This window comes from Pristiophorus japonicus, chromosome 13, assembly GCF_044704955.1.
Source record: "Pristiophorus japonicus isolate sPriJap1 chromosome 13, sPriJap1.hap1, whole genome shotgun sequence".
NCBI classification, from domain to species: domain Eukaryota; kingdom Metazoa; phylum Chordata; class Chondrichthyes; family Pristiophoridae; genus Pristiophorus; species Pristiophorus japonicus.
The window spans coordinates 14535373-14552133 of NC_091989.1; the positions used below are offsets into that span (position 1 = coordinate 14535373).

The window sequence follows — 16761 nt, forward strand, 5'->3', positions numbered from 1 at the left end:
CAGTCCAGCCATCCCTGGAATCAGTCTGGTGAACCTTCGCTGCACTCCCTCAGTAGCAAGAACGTCCTTCCTCAGATTAGGAGACCAAAACTGTACACAATATTCCAGGTGAGGCCTCACTAAGGCCCTGTACAACTGCAGTAAGACCTCCCTGTTCCTATACACAAATCCCCTAGCTATGAAGGCCAACATACCATTTGCCTTCTTCACCGCCTGCTGTACCTGCATGCCCACTTTCAGTGACTGATGAACCATGACACCCCAGATCTCGTTGCACCTCCCCTTTTCCTAATCTGCCGCCATCCAGATAATATTCTGCCTTTGTGTTTTTGCCCCCAAAATGGATAACCTCACATTTATCTACATTATACGGCATCTGCCATGCATTTGCCCACTCACCTAACCTGTCCAAGTCACCCTGCAGCCTCTTAGTGTCCTCCTCACAGCTCACACCACCACCCAGTTCAGAGTCATCCGCAAACTTGGAGATAGTACACTCAATTCCTTCATCTAAATCGTTAATGTATATTGTAAAGAGCTGGGGTCCCAGCACTTAGCCCTGCAGCGCTCCACTAGTCACTGCCTGCCATTCTGAAAAGGACCCGTTTATCCCGACTTTCTGCTTCCTGTCTGCCAACCAGTTCTCTCTCCACGTAAGTACATTACCCCCAATACCATGTGCTTTGATTTTGCACACCAATCTCTTGTGCGGGACCTTGTCAAAGGCCTTTTGAAAGTCTAAATACACCACATCCACTGGTTCTCCCTTGTCCACTCTGCTAGTTACATCCTCAAAAAATTCCAGAAGATTCGTCAAGCATGATTTCCCTTTCATAAATCCATTCTGACTTGGACATATATCGCCACTGGATCAGAATTTTGGAAGTTCCTAATTCTCACCATTGTGAGACCACCATCATCATCATCATAGGTAGTCCCTCGAAATCGAGGATGACTTTCTTCCACTCTAAAAGTGAGTTCTTAAGTGACTGAACAGTCCAATACAGTCTCTGTCACAGGTGGGACAGACAGGTGGGTGGGAAGACTGGTTTGCCGCAGGCTCCTTCCGCTGCCTGCGCTTGCTTTCTGCATGCTCTCGGCGATGAGACTCGGTGCTCAACGCCCTCCCGGATGCTCTTCCTCCACTTAGGGCAGTCTTTGGCCACCATCTGCACAAAAACAAAAGTTCCAGGAGAAGGCCTACCAACACATGGTCTAGAGAGGAGAAAAAAATAGCAAGAGTTTCCAGTGATTCCTACTGGAAAATGTGCTTTAGCACTCCTAAATGCTGACTCTTGTATATTGTGGCCATTACAGTATTCCTGGGTTACTTTTCCACCCTACTATACTGTTCCCCTTTCATTGTATTGTCAGAAACTTTAAATCCATTATGACAGCGTGGCTCATGTTAAGCAACCTGATATAGCAGTTCACTGTTACTTTTTTAGATCTCAGTGACAACTTTCAGTGGAACATGTATCCTCTAGTCGGCTCCAGTTTGTGCTGTTGGGTTTGTTGTGCTACCAAAATACAGTAGAAATTGCATTACATTTTGAATAAATAGGGCTGCGTTTGTACACCCATAAAGTGTGATGGCATTTCACTAACTTCGCTTTCTGCCACACAAACTCCCAGTTCATCTGTTATCTTGAATTCAATGCTCCTTTTGAGTTACTTATTGTAGAAATCCATGTATCTCCTCCTGAAGAACAACATTCACTATTTGTACAAACACAAACCTCCTTTCTGTTGAACAGAACTCAGTACCATAATCAAAAAGGAACTGGGAAAAACTGAGGCTTGTGAACATACATATTATGTTCAAAAATCTCAATTTGATTTATCTGGCTTCCAGATATCCCAATCAGTGAACTACTTTTATACCTGACTATCGAATTGTTTCTCTAATTTACGATTAATCTATATTTTATAATATGTAGAAAACACAAATGAAGTAATGGTGCTATAATAATATATTATAAATCAAGTGAAGTTTGAGTAGTTTGCAGAGCTACATGATTTAAATTACAGTTCTGTTACCTACTTCTTCATGTCAATCATAAATTCAGGATAGCTTCTTCTGTCACCTATATGAAATGACCTTGATGAGTATGCCATAATAATTACTGCCAACAAAATGCACCAATTATCACACACAAAATTGCCCAGCCAGCTTGCTGCAGTTTATAGCTGCTCTTATATTGGTGTCAGTGGGCTATTTGCATGTCCATTGTAAACTTTGTCAGATTCACTAAACTGGCCACTGGAAATACCTGGGAAGAGTGGAGTCTTTTCAGACACCAGTAGGTGTACATCGGAGTTGCCACCAGCTGTGAGAGACCCGTGTTCTGGGAACTTCTTGATTCAAACATCTCACCGAAGCCAATATTGAATACTCTTAAGCTATATAAGAAACAAAGGGTTTGCATTTATATAGTGATTTAATATTCTCAATAACCCAAAGCAATAACCACTGCTTCACAACCAATGAAGTCCTTTTGAAGTGTAGTCACTGTCATGATGTGGCAGCCAGTGAGATGTGGCCAGAAAATCTGTTTTAATGATTGTTGAGAAATTGATTTTGGCCAGGATACCAGGAGACTTCCTCTGCTCTCCTTTAAATAGTGACATGAGATCTTATATGACCATCTGCGTATGCAGACAGGGCCTTGGCTTAGCATCTCATCTGATAGGCGGCAATGCAGCTCCCATTCAGTATTGCATGAAGTGTCAGCCAAGGTTAAGTCCTTCAATCCTTGGAGTGAGGTTTGAACCCATGACTTCTGACTCAGATGGGAGTGCTTCCACTAAGCACTGGACGTTAAAAGTATCAGCTTTGGTTGAGTTAGCTGAGCTCGTGTGAGGAGGCAGTTGGGTCCTATAATTGGCCTCCGAGGCCTTGCCTTGAAAGCAGAACAGCAGTAGTGAAGTTTTCCAGTGATTGCTGTTCAATGACTCCTGTGGGTGTCCGTTTTCACTGTAATGCCCTCAAAGATTGAACAGACTGCAAAATTCACTGTTAAGTATAGGTAAGATACTGACAGCCTGTTAGATTCTGTGAATCCATATTCCAAGAAAGATTTAGCATCTTCAAAGGAGGGGGGGAGAAATAGGGGATTCACAGAATCTAATAGGCTATCAGTATCTTGCCTATACTTAAGTGAGTTTTGCAGTCTGTCTAAAATAGAGTGTCCACTCCAAACTCCACAGTATACTTTTAGGGTGAATAAGTTTTTGCATGGAATAATTTCAAAGTTATAAACTCATTCTGGGGTTGAGGATGTTGAACCCCTAGAACAGAGGGTTTGAAACATTTTGTTTCCCTTGTGTGTTAATTTCCCTGCTAATATTGGCACTTGTCGGAACCTTCTGTATAAACTGCCAAAACAAAACCATGCTACAGCAACAGACATGATGATGTGTTACTACGTGAACAAAGACTCAAAAATATAGAACACAGAGTTCTCAATGCATTGCTTGTACTGTGGAGACCCCAAGGAATCCTCTCGAGCCCCAGTTTGAACATCCATATGCCATATGACTTAGAGTCTTGCAGCTTACATAGTCATCTGAAACACTGTTAAAATATTGCTTTATAATAGTTCTCGGTGTCCATTATTAACTGAATAATCATTACTATTTAGTCTTGTGATTCAAATATCTTTAAACTGTGCCCTCATTATTCTTGGAACTGTGCAAAATTCTGCATACAAACTTCTTAAACCAATGGCATTTTTGTACCAGCCAGTAGAATATCTATCTAACGCCTCTAATCGAGTTGCATTTTCAACCTATTTCTAACTGAATCATGCAGTACACAAGCAGGCACCATCACAGTACAACAAAAATACCAAACTGTAAAAAGGAACAGGTTAGAAACAATTATACACTTTTTAGACATAACATTCGGGTGTGCCCAAGACCGCCATAAAAATCTGTTGATTAAATCCCTCAAGATTTACTCTCGAGTTTTACACCATCTTAACCTTTATTTTGTGTTTGTGTGATCAGCATGGTTTTCACTCTGAGATCATTAATGTATGTCTTCAATAAAGTGGCATGGTGACTGATCGAACCGAGCCCCACTCATGGTGATTTACTTGATTCACAAAAGGCATCATAAGGGAATTATTTTGCGATTCTGAAGTAGTCATGTAATCTAGCTGTCAAGCATATATTACAGGATTTTCAGTAAGTTTTTTTTTATTTTTCAAGCTTCATGCAACATTTATTGTGAATGTTATTATTTTGCACTGCATGTGATGCACATGCATCTCTCTCGTGGTGACTGATCAGTGTACTTTGTTTTCAATTTTTGTTTCAAATTTTATGAGAAGTTTGTGACCTTTCTCTGTCATGTATGTACATTCTGTTGGTAGCCACCAGAAGGCGTCATTGTTGGAGGCCACTGAGCAGCATGCACATGGTGCTGCTCAGGTATAAAAGGCCAGCCATTTTGAGAGTCAGGCACTTTGGGCCTAAATAAAGCAGAGCCAAGGTTGTACCTTGCTTAGTTAAACAGAACTCAGTTTGAACCTTTATTGCATACATAACACCCTAAATGTAATTTTGTTTTCTTGGTGCACAGGAGACTGTTCCAGTTGAAATAATTGAATTCAAAACTCTCTGCTTTCAGATCAGCCATGATCTTATTGAATGGCGGAGCAGGCTCGAGGGGCCAATTGGCCTACTTCTGTTCCTGAAATTCATGTACTGGCTTGTCGAGCTCCATTTCCAAGGTCTTTCTCATCTGGTTGTCACAAGTACAGTGGGGGCCTGCTCCTTTCTGTTCCCCATCTGAGAGATGTACGAGCCGAGTAAATAATAAAAAAGGAAATGTAAGGCAGATTTGCAACACCCTTTGTTAATGAAGAATTTTGGCACAATGGTGCAAAGTGCTGGAGCACCAACTCCCTGCCATGGACTGCGGATCAAAGTTACTTTAATTTCCGCTTTGTTCCTATTCTGAGCCCAGCTGAGTTCGGACTGGGAGGCTCCAAGCAGGGGTAGGAAAACATTACAGTGGAGCTTCATATCTGAACAATCCCCAGCACACCAGTGGCCAGCAACTGAGGCCATTGAATTGAGTCTAAGAAGCTTGACATCTTCCCTCTTAGTACAGAGATGTCAAGTTCCTGCAAACCGTGTGCATGTGCTTTCTCTCACTATTGCTGAAAATGCCGTTCAATATATGTAGGGCATTTCAGCAGTACAAAAAGCTGGCATGTATTCCTGAATTGCTGCCATTGGATGCAGTTCTGTGATGTAACCCAGTTCCTTGCTGCCCCCATTTATGCTGTACACAGATTTCGCAACAATGGATTAATGTGCATGTGAGATTTCAATTTGCAATTGCTCTGAAATGGTGAATATTTTAAAGCCAGAATGCGGGGAGGAACTTTGTGCATGTGCAGTTGGTGCAAAATGTCACATTTGTAACATTTCCCTGTCGGGGTTGACTTCTTTCCATGTTGGGTATATATGTGTTTGTGTATATATAATGGCCCAGAATTTGCAGTCAGAGACTTCTCTCGGGTGGATACCTCCTGTTGTGTAGGCATGCCTGTTCACTGTGTGATGTCTGTAACACTGTCATGCAACATTGAATGTACCCTTGTACCGTACACACCTTACTGGTACACTAGAAGGTGCTGTTGCTGGAGACCCAGGGGATGCCTGCACACGGCAGGTAACCCAGTATAAAAAGAAACACACAACTTGTTGTCGGCACTCAGGAGCTGCTACTAAAGGACTGCAGGTCTGCACAGTTAAAGCACCATACCCTGCCTTGTGGAATCATTACTAAAGGTGCCTACATAACTACACCTCCAACCGCAAACATTTCTACGAAAGTACCTGCTGATCCTGGAGGTTTGGGGACTTGCGGTCCTGAGACTCTAAGCGAAGGCGTTCGTAGGGGCACACGTATCCCAGGAGCGTAAGGGTTTCTTACGCATCACTGGGATCACATGGGACAGCCCAACCTATCAGAGTCGGGGTATCCCCATTCATATGTATGTGAGTTCCATATATATGGAATCACCATAAGTAGCAATGGGACTAGCCCCACAAACACTGAAAATAACTTTTCAAAAACCATTACATATTTCAAATGAATAAAAATGGAATTTAATTAATTATTTAAAACCAATTAAATTTTTTGAAAAATATACTTACATATTTTAACGGCCTCAATTTTCCCGGGTCATTTGCGCCATTTTTTTGGCGTATTTATCTTTTTTCCAAGTTTTCCCCTGCGATCTGCGCCAGCGTAACTGACTTAATTACGATTTTTCTGGGCCACTTTTTTTTTAATGCTTAACTGATGTCTGAGGACTCAGCGACAACTATTTCACATGGAACCTGTTTACTGTTTGGAGCTGTGCCGTAATGTTGTGTTGTGTTAATGGAAAATGATTCCGTTTTAATGTAAAATATATTTTATTCAAAAGTTTACAATGTACATAACTTTTTAATAAAATTATTCTTGAATCAAACTTTACTTTTAAGATCACTTATAAACTTGTAAATTTACATAACTTACAAAAAACTTTTGAGAACTGTTACAACAGTAACAATAATAGCAGCAGCAGCAGCAGCAGCAGCAAAGAAAGGCTGCACCCATCTCTCCTCCCCCTTATTCTAAGACCGCCCGCTGCGATTGGTCTTGGACACTCCCTTACTCCTGCCCGCAGGTGGTGCAGTGTTTCTGGACTTGGTTCCAAGCTTATTTTTTCTAACATCTCGGGTACTGCGCACCTCTTGAGGGAGTGGGGGGGGGGGCGCCAACGGCAAGTTGGAGGGCCCGGGTTTGGATTCTGCAGAGGCTGGTGTGGGGATTGGAGTGGGAGTGACAGTTTTTTTTTCCATAGCCAATCTTTCCAATTCTTTGTCAGATCACAAACGCCAGAGGTCACCTTGCACACATCAAGGATCACTCTGCGCCAATGCTCTTAGCCAAAAGGCCTAGAGCCACTGCACCGTTCCTGGAAGTACTGCAATACCAGGTTCGTGCCATGGAGGTGGATGGGTCAGCACCCCCACACACCTCCGTGGAGGTGGATGGGTCAAACCACCCCACCCACCTCCTATTTTCTGTCAATAGGAGCGCGGGGTCTGGGCGTGTTCCCTTATTGCAGCAGCTAACTCCAACATGTCGTCCCTCATGCGCCCTGACAGTGTCTCAACAGCCTGCAACATTCCCTCCCTCATTAAGCAAAACTGTCTGAACTACCTGCGACATTCCCTCCCTCATGGTCAGTGACATGGTTTGCACGACCTCTGACATTCCCTCCCTCATTGCCACTATTCCCTCACTGATGGTCCCGGATATCGTTCACATTTCTCGTGTCATTGCTGTTACGTATCCCGACATTCACTCACCCCACTGATGGCATCCAGGAGTGATCGGATAAGGTCAATGCTCTCCGCACTCAATTATCTGAACCACAGATCAATTATCTGCCCCTTAGGAGAGCTCGGTTGAGCTCTCCTTCCCCTCCTCCCCATAGGTGTGACTCGCACTCCACCACTGGGACCCGCAACCTCGGACGGTGGGGCCCTGGGTGTGCCTCGCTGCACCACACCACTGGGACTGGCAACCTCAGAAGGTGGGGCCCTGGGTGTGCCTCGCTGCACCCCACCACTGGGACCCGCAATCGTGGAAGATGTGAAACCATGGAATGTCCCACCAACACTCACACCACTAGCACGGAAGGGGTTGTCACCTCCATGAGCAGCACCTCCTCCAAAGTCAGTACAACAGTGGGAGCTTCATCCAGCTGCATCCCCATCCCTTCCCCCTCAACCCCATGTTGGTCTGGAGGGTTGGATTGGAAGATGTTCTCTTCAGGCTCGTCCACGTCCGAATCATCATCTGCATCGTCAGGATTGGCCTCAAGTTCTGCAAAAGATAACAGAACAGTCAAATTGTTAGCAGCAGAAGAGAGGGCAGGGAGGGTGGCATGAATAGGCTCACACATCGTGAGGCCAGGCAGCAGGCTAATTTGAAGGACCATGATGAATTTGCAGGATTTACCCTCTCCCTCGAGTGTGGACCCTGCATGTGCAGTACTGATTGCTTTATTCCAGGCAGGACCCATCAAAGCAGCGGCCCTCTCTTCCAATGGTATCAGTAGATGCAGATTTGCCGAGCCTCCTCCTGTTCGAGTTCTTTCCTTTTTATTATGTGCCACCTTCCTCTGCAAAGATGAAAATGCAACTTTTTAGAGAGGGTGTCTTTCTGCTGGGTGGGACATACAGATGGTCACATTTACAATTGCAATTCCATTGAATAAATGAAAATATTACTTACACTAACTACTTGACCAAGGTCCTGCCACTTTTTACACTGGCCTCCAGATCTCATGGTGGTCACGATTGCACAGTAATCTTCTGCAACTTGGTTCCAGCATTTCTTCATTTCTTTGGGTGGAACTTTTATGTGACCTCTGCTGGTGTCCAGCTCCTGCCATCTGTTCTCAATCACAGTAACTAGTGCCTCCACTTCTTCCTGTAAGAAATTCTTGGTCCTTGCACCGCGTTGCATCTTGTATTGCTCCAGCTGCGATTTTTCCAATACTCTCACACAGCACTCCTTCTCACACACACAACTGGCTCTTTAAAAATGGCCGAGTGCCAAATCTAAGCTGTACTGAGCATGCGCGTCCATTGGAACAATGTCAAATACGTAACTTTTTTTTCCGCACATGCGTAGAAGGTGTGGCTTCATTTTTTGGCGCAGACAGCAGGCTCCACCCCCCAAGGCGACCGGACACGCTGTGCGGCGCCAAATTTGAATTATACATCAGGGAAACTTTGGCAAATTATTTCTGGCGCATTTCTGGCCGAGAAAAACGGCCGTAACTCTGGCAATATGCCAGAAAATAGGCTTGGGGATAATTTGGCCCAAAGAGTCCAAATACAAACTTACCTTACCTTGCTAACTATTGCCCTATCTCCAACCTCCCTTTCCTGTCCAAAGTACTTGAATGTGTCGTCGGCACTCAAATCCGTGACCATCTTTCCATGAATTCAATGTTTGAATCCTTTCAATCTGGTTTTTGCCCCTGCCACAATACCAAAATGGCTCTCATCAAAGTCATAAATGACATCCTTTGTGAGTGTGACAAAGGTAAACTATTCCTCCTCATTCTTCTGGACCTGCCTGCAGTCTTTAACATAGTTGGCCACTCCACCCTCTTCCAACGCCTCTCATCCATCATCCAGCGAAGTGAGAATGCACTTGCCTGGTTCTTTCCTTATCTAAATTGTAGCCAGAAAATCTCCTGCAATGGCTTCTCTTCCCACTTCTGCATCATTACCTCTGGTATCCCCCAAGGATCTGTCCTTAGCCTATTATTTCTCATCTATATGCTGACCCTTGGTGATATCATCCAAAAACACGGTCAGTTTCCACATGTACGCTGACGACACCCAGCCCTACCTCTCCACCACTTCTCTCAACCCCTGCTTGGTATCTAAATTGTCAGATTGCTTGTCCGATATCCAGTACTGGATGAGCAGAAATTTTCTCCAATTAAATATTGGAAGACTGAAGCCATTATCTTTGATCCCCGCCACAAACTGCGTTCCCTAACCACTGACTCCATCCCTCTCCCTTGCATCAATCCGAGGGTGAACAAGACTGTTCGCAAATAGGTGTCATATTTGATCCTGAAATGCGTTTCCAGCCACATATCTGCAACATAACTAAAACTGTTTCTTTTCCACCTCCCTAACATTGCGTGCCTCAACTCTTCTGCTGCTGAAACCCTCATTCGTGCCTTTGTTACCTCTAGACTTGACTACTCCAACTCACTCCTGGCTGGCCTCCCACATTCTAAACTAGATAAACTTGAGGTCATGCAAAACTCAGCAGCCCACGTCCTAACTCGCACCAAGTCACGATCACCTATCACCCCTTTGCTTTCTGATTTACATTGGTCCCCGGGTAAATAATGCGTAGATTTCAAAATTCTCATCCTTGTTTACAAATCACTCCATGGCTTTGCCCCTTCCTATCTCTAACCTTTTTCAGCCTTGCAACCCCACAAAATGTCTGCGCTCCTCTAATTCTGTCCTCTTGAACATCCCTCGTTATAACTGTTCGACCATTGACCGCTGTGCCTTCAGCTGTTTGGGCCCTCAGCTCTGGAACTCCTTTCCTAAACCTCTCTGCCTCTCTACCTCTCTTTCCTCCTTTTAAGATGCTCCTTAAAGCCTACTTCTTTAACCAAGCTTTTGGTCATCTGCCTTAATTTCTTCTTTTATGGCTCGATATCAAATTGATGTGTTTTGTCTTGTAACACTGCTGTGAAGTGCCTTGGGACGTTTTACTACGTTAATGGCGCTATATAAATAAATATTATTTAACAAGACTTAGGTTTAAATTATTTTTTTTAATGTATTTTTCTGTACTTTAAACGTCTTACACTGATAAAAGCAGGCCTTATGCTTTTGCTTTTATCAGTCAGAAGAATTTGAAGGACATTCATTGGGCAAATAGCCCAACTCCCCACCCGTGGAGGCACTTGAGTTTCAGATGCGGTGGATCCGGCAAGAGAACTCTTGACCGATCGCAAGTTCCGAGTTTAGGTGCATGCGCTTCGCATACCTAAACCCGGAATTTGCGGGGACCCCATGGACACGTGAGCATCTCGTGCGCGAATTCAGGCCCATTATATATGTATAAGTGTGTGTGTTGTACATTGTTATAACATATATACGCCTGACTTGGTGCTGCCACCGGATGCTGTTTGTTTGCCATTGGAGTTAGCTGGCAAACCACCTTCTAAGTTGAGCCATGATGTCTTTAACATTGGTGGCACTGGTGTTGCATTTAGTTTGCTGGGTTGCTCCAATGTCAAGCTTGCTGTTGGAAGTAGCCCGGTAAGGTAAGAGTGTGAAATGAGTAATAAACCAACATACTGAAGCTGTGACAATTTTCAAATTGGTTTATCAACCGTTATCATATGACGAGCAGAACAAGGATAACTTATGATGCCACTCCTTAAGCTTTCGGCAGCAAAATATAAGAACGGTTTGTGTTATTTAATAGGCTAGTTAACCCATTATTTTCCTTTTGTATCAGTTGTAGCAATGTGTAAAGAAATGTAAGCTCTGGGATTTATCCTAGTTAGTTTATTCAGCCTTTTTCTTAATGATTTTTTGTGTGCATCAAATTTCTCCCCAGACTGTAAGCAAAATATATAGAAAAGTGGGGGAATAAAAGACATTTGTCCCATTTGAAGTTCCTTGTTCAATTACCCAAACGCTTCCATTTATAACATTCAGCTGCATTTTGATTGTTTCTGTTTCTCTTGCCCCACCTGGAAGATCATTGCAAACATTTATTAATCTTCAGAGATGTTCTTAATACATTTTAAATACTCTCCTGAGTTACATTTATAGTAATCATAGAATCATAGAAATTTACAGCACGGGAGGAGGCCATTTCAGCCCATCATGTCCATGCCGGCCACAAAGAGCTATCCAGCCTAATTCCACTTTCAGCTCTAGGTCTGTAACCCTGTAGGTTACGGCACTTCAAGTGCACATCCAAGTAATTTTTTAATGTGGTGAGGGTTTCTGCCTCTACCACCCTTTCAGGCAGTGAGTTCCAAACCCCCACCACCCTCTGGGTGAAGAAAGTTCCCTTCAAATCCCCTCTAAACCTTCTACCAATTATTTTAAATTTGTGCCCCCTGGTTGTTGATTAAAGTAAATAGGTCCTTCCTGTTCACTCTATCTAGGCCGCTCATAATTTTATACACCTCAGTAAGGTCTCCCCTCAGCCTCCTCTGTTCCAAACAAAACAAACCCAACGTATCCAATCTTTCCTCATAGCTAAAATTCTCCAGTCCTGGCAACATCCTCGTAAATCTATCCTGTCATGTCCATATCTTGTCCATACGGAATTTAAAAACTTGTTTACCTTGTGCCTTGTTGGAATACAGTTCCTTAAGATCACTCCAGTAACTCACTTTAATTAAGCATTGTATTAACTGGACTTCGACTGACTGTCAGGCCATTTAGCCTCAGAGAACATTACAGCTGAGCCCAAATCTGCCCCCTCCCAATCTCCAGACACAATTTCAGACGTAGCTGCTTGACAGTAATCTGGAGTAGATGTCTTTTGCTAATTTTACCCTTGCTAATATGGAGATGTAGAGGTCCATTATAGCATTCATCAAATCAGCCAAGGTGGCATCGGCCAAAGATCAAAACTGCTCTTCCTAGTCTCTACTACAGTACCTTCCTATACAGTGCAGCCACCCATTGAGCAATGGGCTAATTCCCATAGGTCTGTTTTGTTTGCAAAATGTTGTTGTGACTATCTGCCATAACCTATACAGGGATGATAAGTACAAATATTACCAAGCATAATGATCTACAGTAGTTGCCTGCCCTCCTCTTCTCAAACTCCTAACCAAATCATTGCAGCCAAGGTCCACTGAGAGGATTTGACCATACTCCAGCTAGCTATTAGCCAAATTTTAATTTTTTGTTGTTGCAAAGGCATTTTTTTTTTTAATTCATTCACGGGATGTGGGCGTCGCTGGCAAGGCCGGCATTTATTGCCTGTCCCTAATTGCCCTTGAGAAGGGGATGGTGAGCCGCCGCCTTAAACCACTGCAGTCTGTGTGGTGAAGCTACTCCCACAGTGCTGTTAGAGAGGGAGTTCTTGCCACTTATCAACCAAAGCCTGAATGTTATCCAGGTCTTGCTTCATTATCTACAGAATTGCTGAAATGAAACTGAAACTCTATGCAGTCATCAGCGAACATCCCCACTTCTGAACTTATGATGCAGGAAAGGTCATTGATGAAGCAGCTGAAGATAGCTGGGCCTAGGAACTCCTGCAGCAATGTCCTAGGCTGAGCTGATTAGCCTCCAACAACCACAACCATCTTCCTTTGTGCTAGGTATGACTCCATCCAGTGGAGAGCTTTACCCTGATTCCCATTGACTTCAATTTTACTAGGGCTCCTTGATGCCACACTTTTAAATTATAAGAAATTGAGATTACTTTTGAAATGATATATTGGTGTACCTTTCCTTGTCGGCAAGAGTTGGTAGTGAGAGGGGACAAATTTAAGATAATCGTAAAGAATTAAAGGGGTGGTTTGAAAAATATCTTCACATGCACAATAACTACTTGCAGTTAGTAAAATGTCCCAAGCTGCTTCACAGGAGTGTAATCAGAATAAATTTCTACACAGTCACATATTAGGACAGGTGATCAAAAGCTTAGTCAAAGAGGTAGGTTTTAAGGAGTGATAAAGGAGGTAGAGAGGCGGAGATGTTTAGGGAGGGAATTCCAGAACTTGGGGGCTAGGCAGCTGAAGGCACGGCTGCCAATGATGGAGCAAATTAAATTGGGTGTGCAAGAGTCCAGAATTGGAGGAGCATAGAGATCTCTGAGGGTTGTAGAGCTGGAGGAGGTTACAGAGATGGGGAGGGGCGAGGCCATGGAGAGATTTTAACACACTGATGAGAATTTTAAAATCAAGGCATTGCTGGACCGTGAGCCAATGTAGGTCAGCAAGCCCAGGTGTGATGGGTGCACAGGACTTGGTGCGAGTTAGCATACGGGTAGCAGATTTTGGATGAATGGTTAGAATGTGCAGTTTTGTGCCACAAACCATTGTTGAAGCAGCATCCATAAGTTACTTTAAAAAAAAAATTCGATAGTTGCTTGAAAAAGGAATATTGAAGGTTATGGAGTGTAAGCGAGATTAAACTGGGCACATCATGGTAAATGCATGTTTCTGTGCTTTAACATTTAATGATTCTGTGTACAAACCTAGACATTAAAGATCAACAAGGTAATCAATTCAGGGTGCTGGTGGAGAGGAGAATGTCTCCTTCTGTCCAAACTCCACCCCACATGCACCTTCCAGGGGTAATCACTGGCAATTGAGGTCTTTGTCCTCCCTATCTTAGAGAATTGGGACCAATTGCGCTGTCCTATTGCCACCCTGGCTCAGATTTAGTTAACTAAGGACAAGACTAGAGATTGAAACTGATCATGCCACTCTGCATGGATCAGCACACACCATGCAGTGCATTTACCCATATGTCATCATGTCATGCTTAAAATCGATTCCAATACATATAACTGCACTGTTACTAATCATAACAAGATGTGCGTGATTAGCAGCACAGAAATAAAAAAACATAATTAATTCAGTCAGCATGCTGTTTTAATATCCTGAAACCATTTGAGAATAATTATTTTCTTAGACACGAATTTCTTTTGCCAAGCTTATTGGTCCTAAATGGTTGAGCATCCCTTTTTTTATAGTTGCTCAACCATTGGTGACCGTGCCTTCTGTTGCCTAGGCCCCAAGCTCTGGAACTCCCTGCCTAAACCTCTCTACACCTCTTTCCTCCTTCAAAACGCTCTTTAAAACATACCTCTTTCACCTGCGCTAATTTCTACTTCTGCGGCTCGGTGTCAATTTTTTATCTGGTAATACTCCTGTGAAGTGCCTTGGGATGTTTCACTATGTTAAAGGCGCTATATAAATACAAGCTGTTGTAAATAATCCAGGTCAGTATAATGTTCTCGAGTTCAGTTATGGGGGAAATGGGCAGGCTTACTAGTTTTCACAGTTTAGTGATCCATGAATCTTGAGGCAGCTTCTTTTGAAAATATCACCCCTTTTTGAATCCGGGAGAAAGTAAAAGTTCAAGTTGAAAACTTAAATTTGTGGTACGTTTTGGTGTGACACAACCCTGTTTCATTTGGAACATTTTGCAAATCCGTTTTCATATTCCAGTTTCTAGTTTACTCCTTTTTTGTAATTTTTTCCCTCTGTCCTAATCCTTTATTTTTCTGCTGTTGCTATATCTATGTTTGTCTCTCACCACTCCCTATCCTCCCCTGTGTATTGCTGAAACATATTGGGCCATAATTTGCTGTCAAGAAATCCCCGTTATTTATGCACAAATGCTACAGCAACTTCAGCGAAGGGCAGATGCGCGGTTAAATACAGAAAATCAAAAGTTGCTGTCCGAGATGCGCTGCTCTGCCATTAGTTTCATGAAACTGGCGTCTCGCTGTCTGCCTCACCATTGAGATGCATTGAACGGCGTGAAGTTCCTGCATTTGCGCGGTAGATACGACCTAAACTCGTTATCAGCTTGCACTGTCAGCAACTTGGTTGGAAAAATGTAAAACCTAAATGGCCACGTCTAACTAACAGCAGACACCGTAAGATGACCTGACGCAGCAGAATATGGCCCCATTGTATACTGGTTTGATTTGACACTGATTTCCCAATGCTTCGTGTCATAAAGTTGTGGACAACGTGAATTACTACTAACCAAATATACAATAGCCCGCGTGCAAGGCGAAGCTGCTGACACCCAACTATCTGTGGAGGCCCCTTCAGGGAGCAGCGTGAGCTGGTGCAGGAGGGCGACAGCAGCGAAGAGTGACGTCATCAAGGTCCAGGTCGGTGATTGGAGTGTGGGCAGATACAGCAGGAGTAGCGAAGGAGCGGCGAGAGACTGTAAAGGGACATGATCAGGGCCCAAGGGAGACGTGATTTCAGGGGCCATGGGGTAGCACGGGCCAGCCCACACTGCGATATGTGCGTGCACTAGGTCTGTGCAGCAGAGCTGGTCTCCAGTCGTCTTGGGTAATCCTTGCCACTGGACCAAGACCCAGCTCTGTCAAGCCCGTGTGGTGGCTGGTGTGCAACGGCCACCCCACGTTAAAAAAAATCCACGCACAGGTATCTTCTACCCTTGAGGATGTAGTTCGGGTCCTTCATTGAAACACCTGTGAACTCATCCTTTTTTGGCGTGGAAGCCAAGTCATCCTCGTTTCAAGGGACCGCCTATGATGATGAGCAACCCCAGGTACAGGAATTTTGGTGTGTGTGTGTGTGTTCTTGCCTTCACTTCATACCTTGCTGCAGTAATCACTAACCTACACTCTTAATAACTGAAACCAATTATGAAGTTTCCTAATGTCCAATTCTATTTTTAAAATAGTTGCATCAAAATACAGATTGATACCAAGAAATAGAACTTTTGGTTCATTTTTTTTTAAAGGGGTAGCAAAACCTCTCTCGTATGTGCCTTTCATTTCATATGTGAGTGGGGGGGAGGAAATGTACTGTGAAGTCATTTTTTTTTTCCTCCTGACCAGATTCCTGTCAGTTCAAGTCTCCTTACTGCTATGCTTCACTGGTGACATCGACAACTGTGTTGTGGATCAGCTCCTTTTTGAAGGCAACGGGTTCACTAATTTGGACCACCCAAAGAGCTAATCTGAAGCCAGCCAATTCTAAGGATCTGCACTATCAGTTGGGTATGTAGTTTCCCAGCTGGTAGAAAACCCTTATAATGCTTTATCTGGGGGAGAATGGGCCCTATGCGGGAAGTGAAGAAATTTAAATGGGCAACTGAGAGCAGAGTCAGAGACCTTTATCACCTACTTGGATTTATATTGTGCTCCTCGTGTGCAAGATGACCTCTGGTAGAGTCTGTGATGGTGAAAGCATAGTTAAAGATGAGAGTATCCAGTTATGCTTTTTAAAGCAGAAAGGAAAGTGGTGAGGCAATTGACGTGAGGCTGTTGAAGAATTTAGAAATCTTGGACTTTATTCACTGAGGCACTGGAGCTTGGCAGGGTTTGGATGATGGTTATGTGGGAGCTGGATCAGCTGAAGTTTGAGGATTTGACCCTCCAGGTAATAAAGGTGTAGATGAGGATTTCAGCAGTGGTGTAAGTGGAATTGTTCC

At 43.6% G+C, this 16761-nt stretch overlaps 1 protein-coding gene across 5 annotated transcripts in view; it reads left to right on the forward strand.

Annotated features, from left to right (window-relative positions):
- The window catches only part of net1 (neuroepithelial cell transforming 1), a 141099-nt gene that overhangs the window by 104403 nt on the left and 19935 nt on the right, over window positions 1-16761 (forward strand). The gene's annotated exons all lie outside the window — the stretch shown is intronic.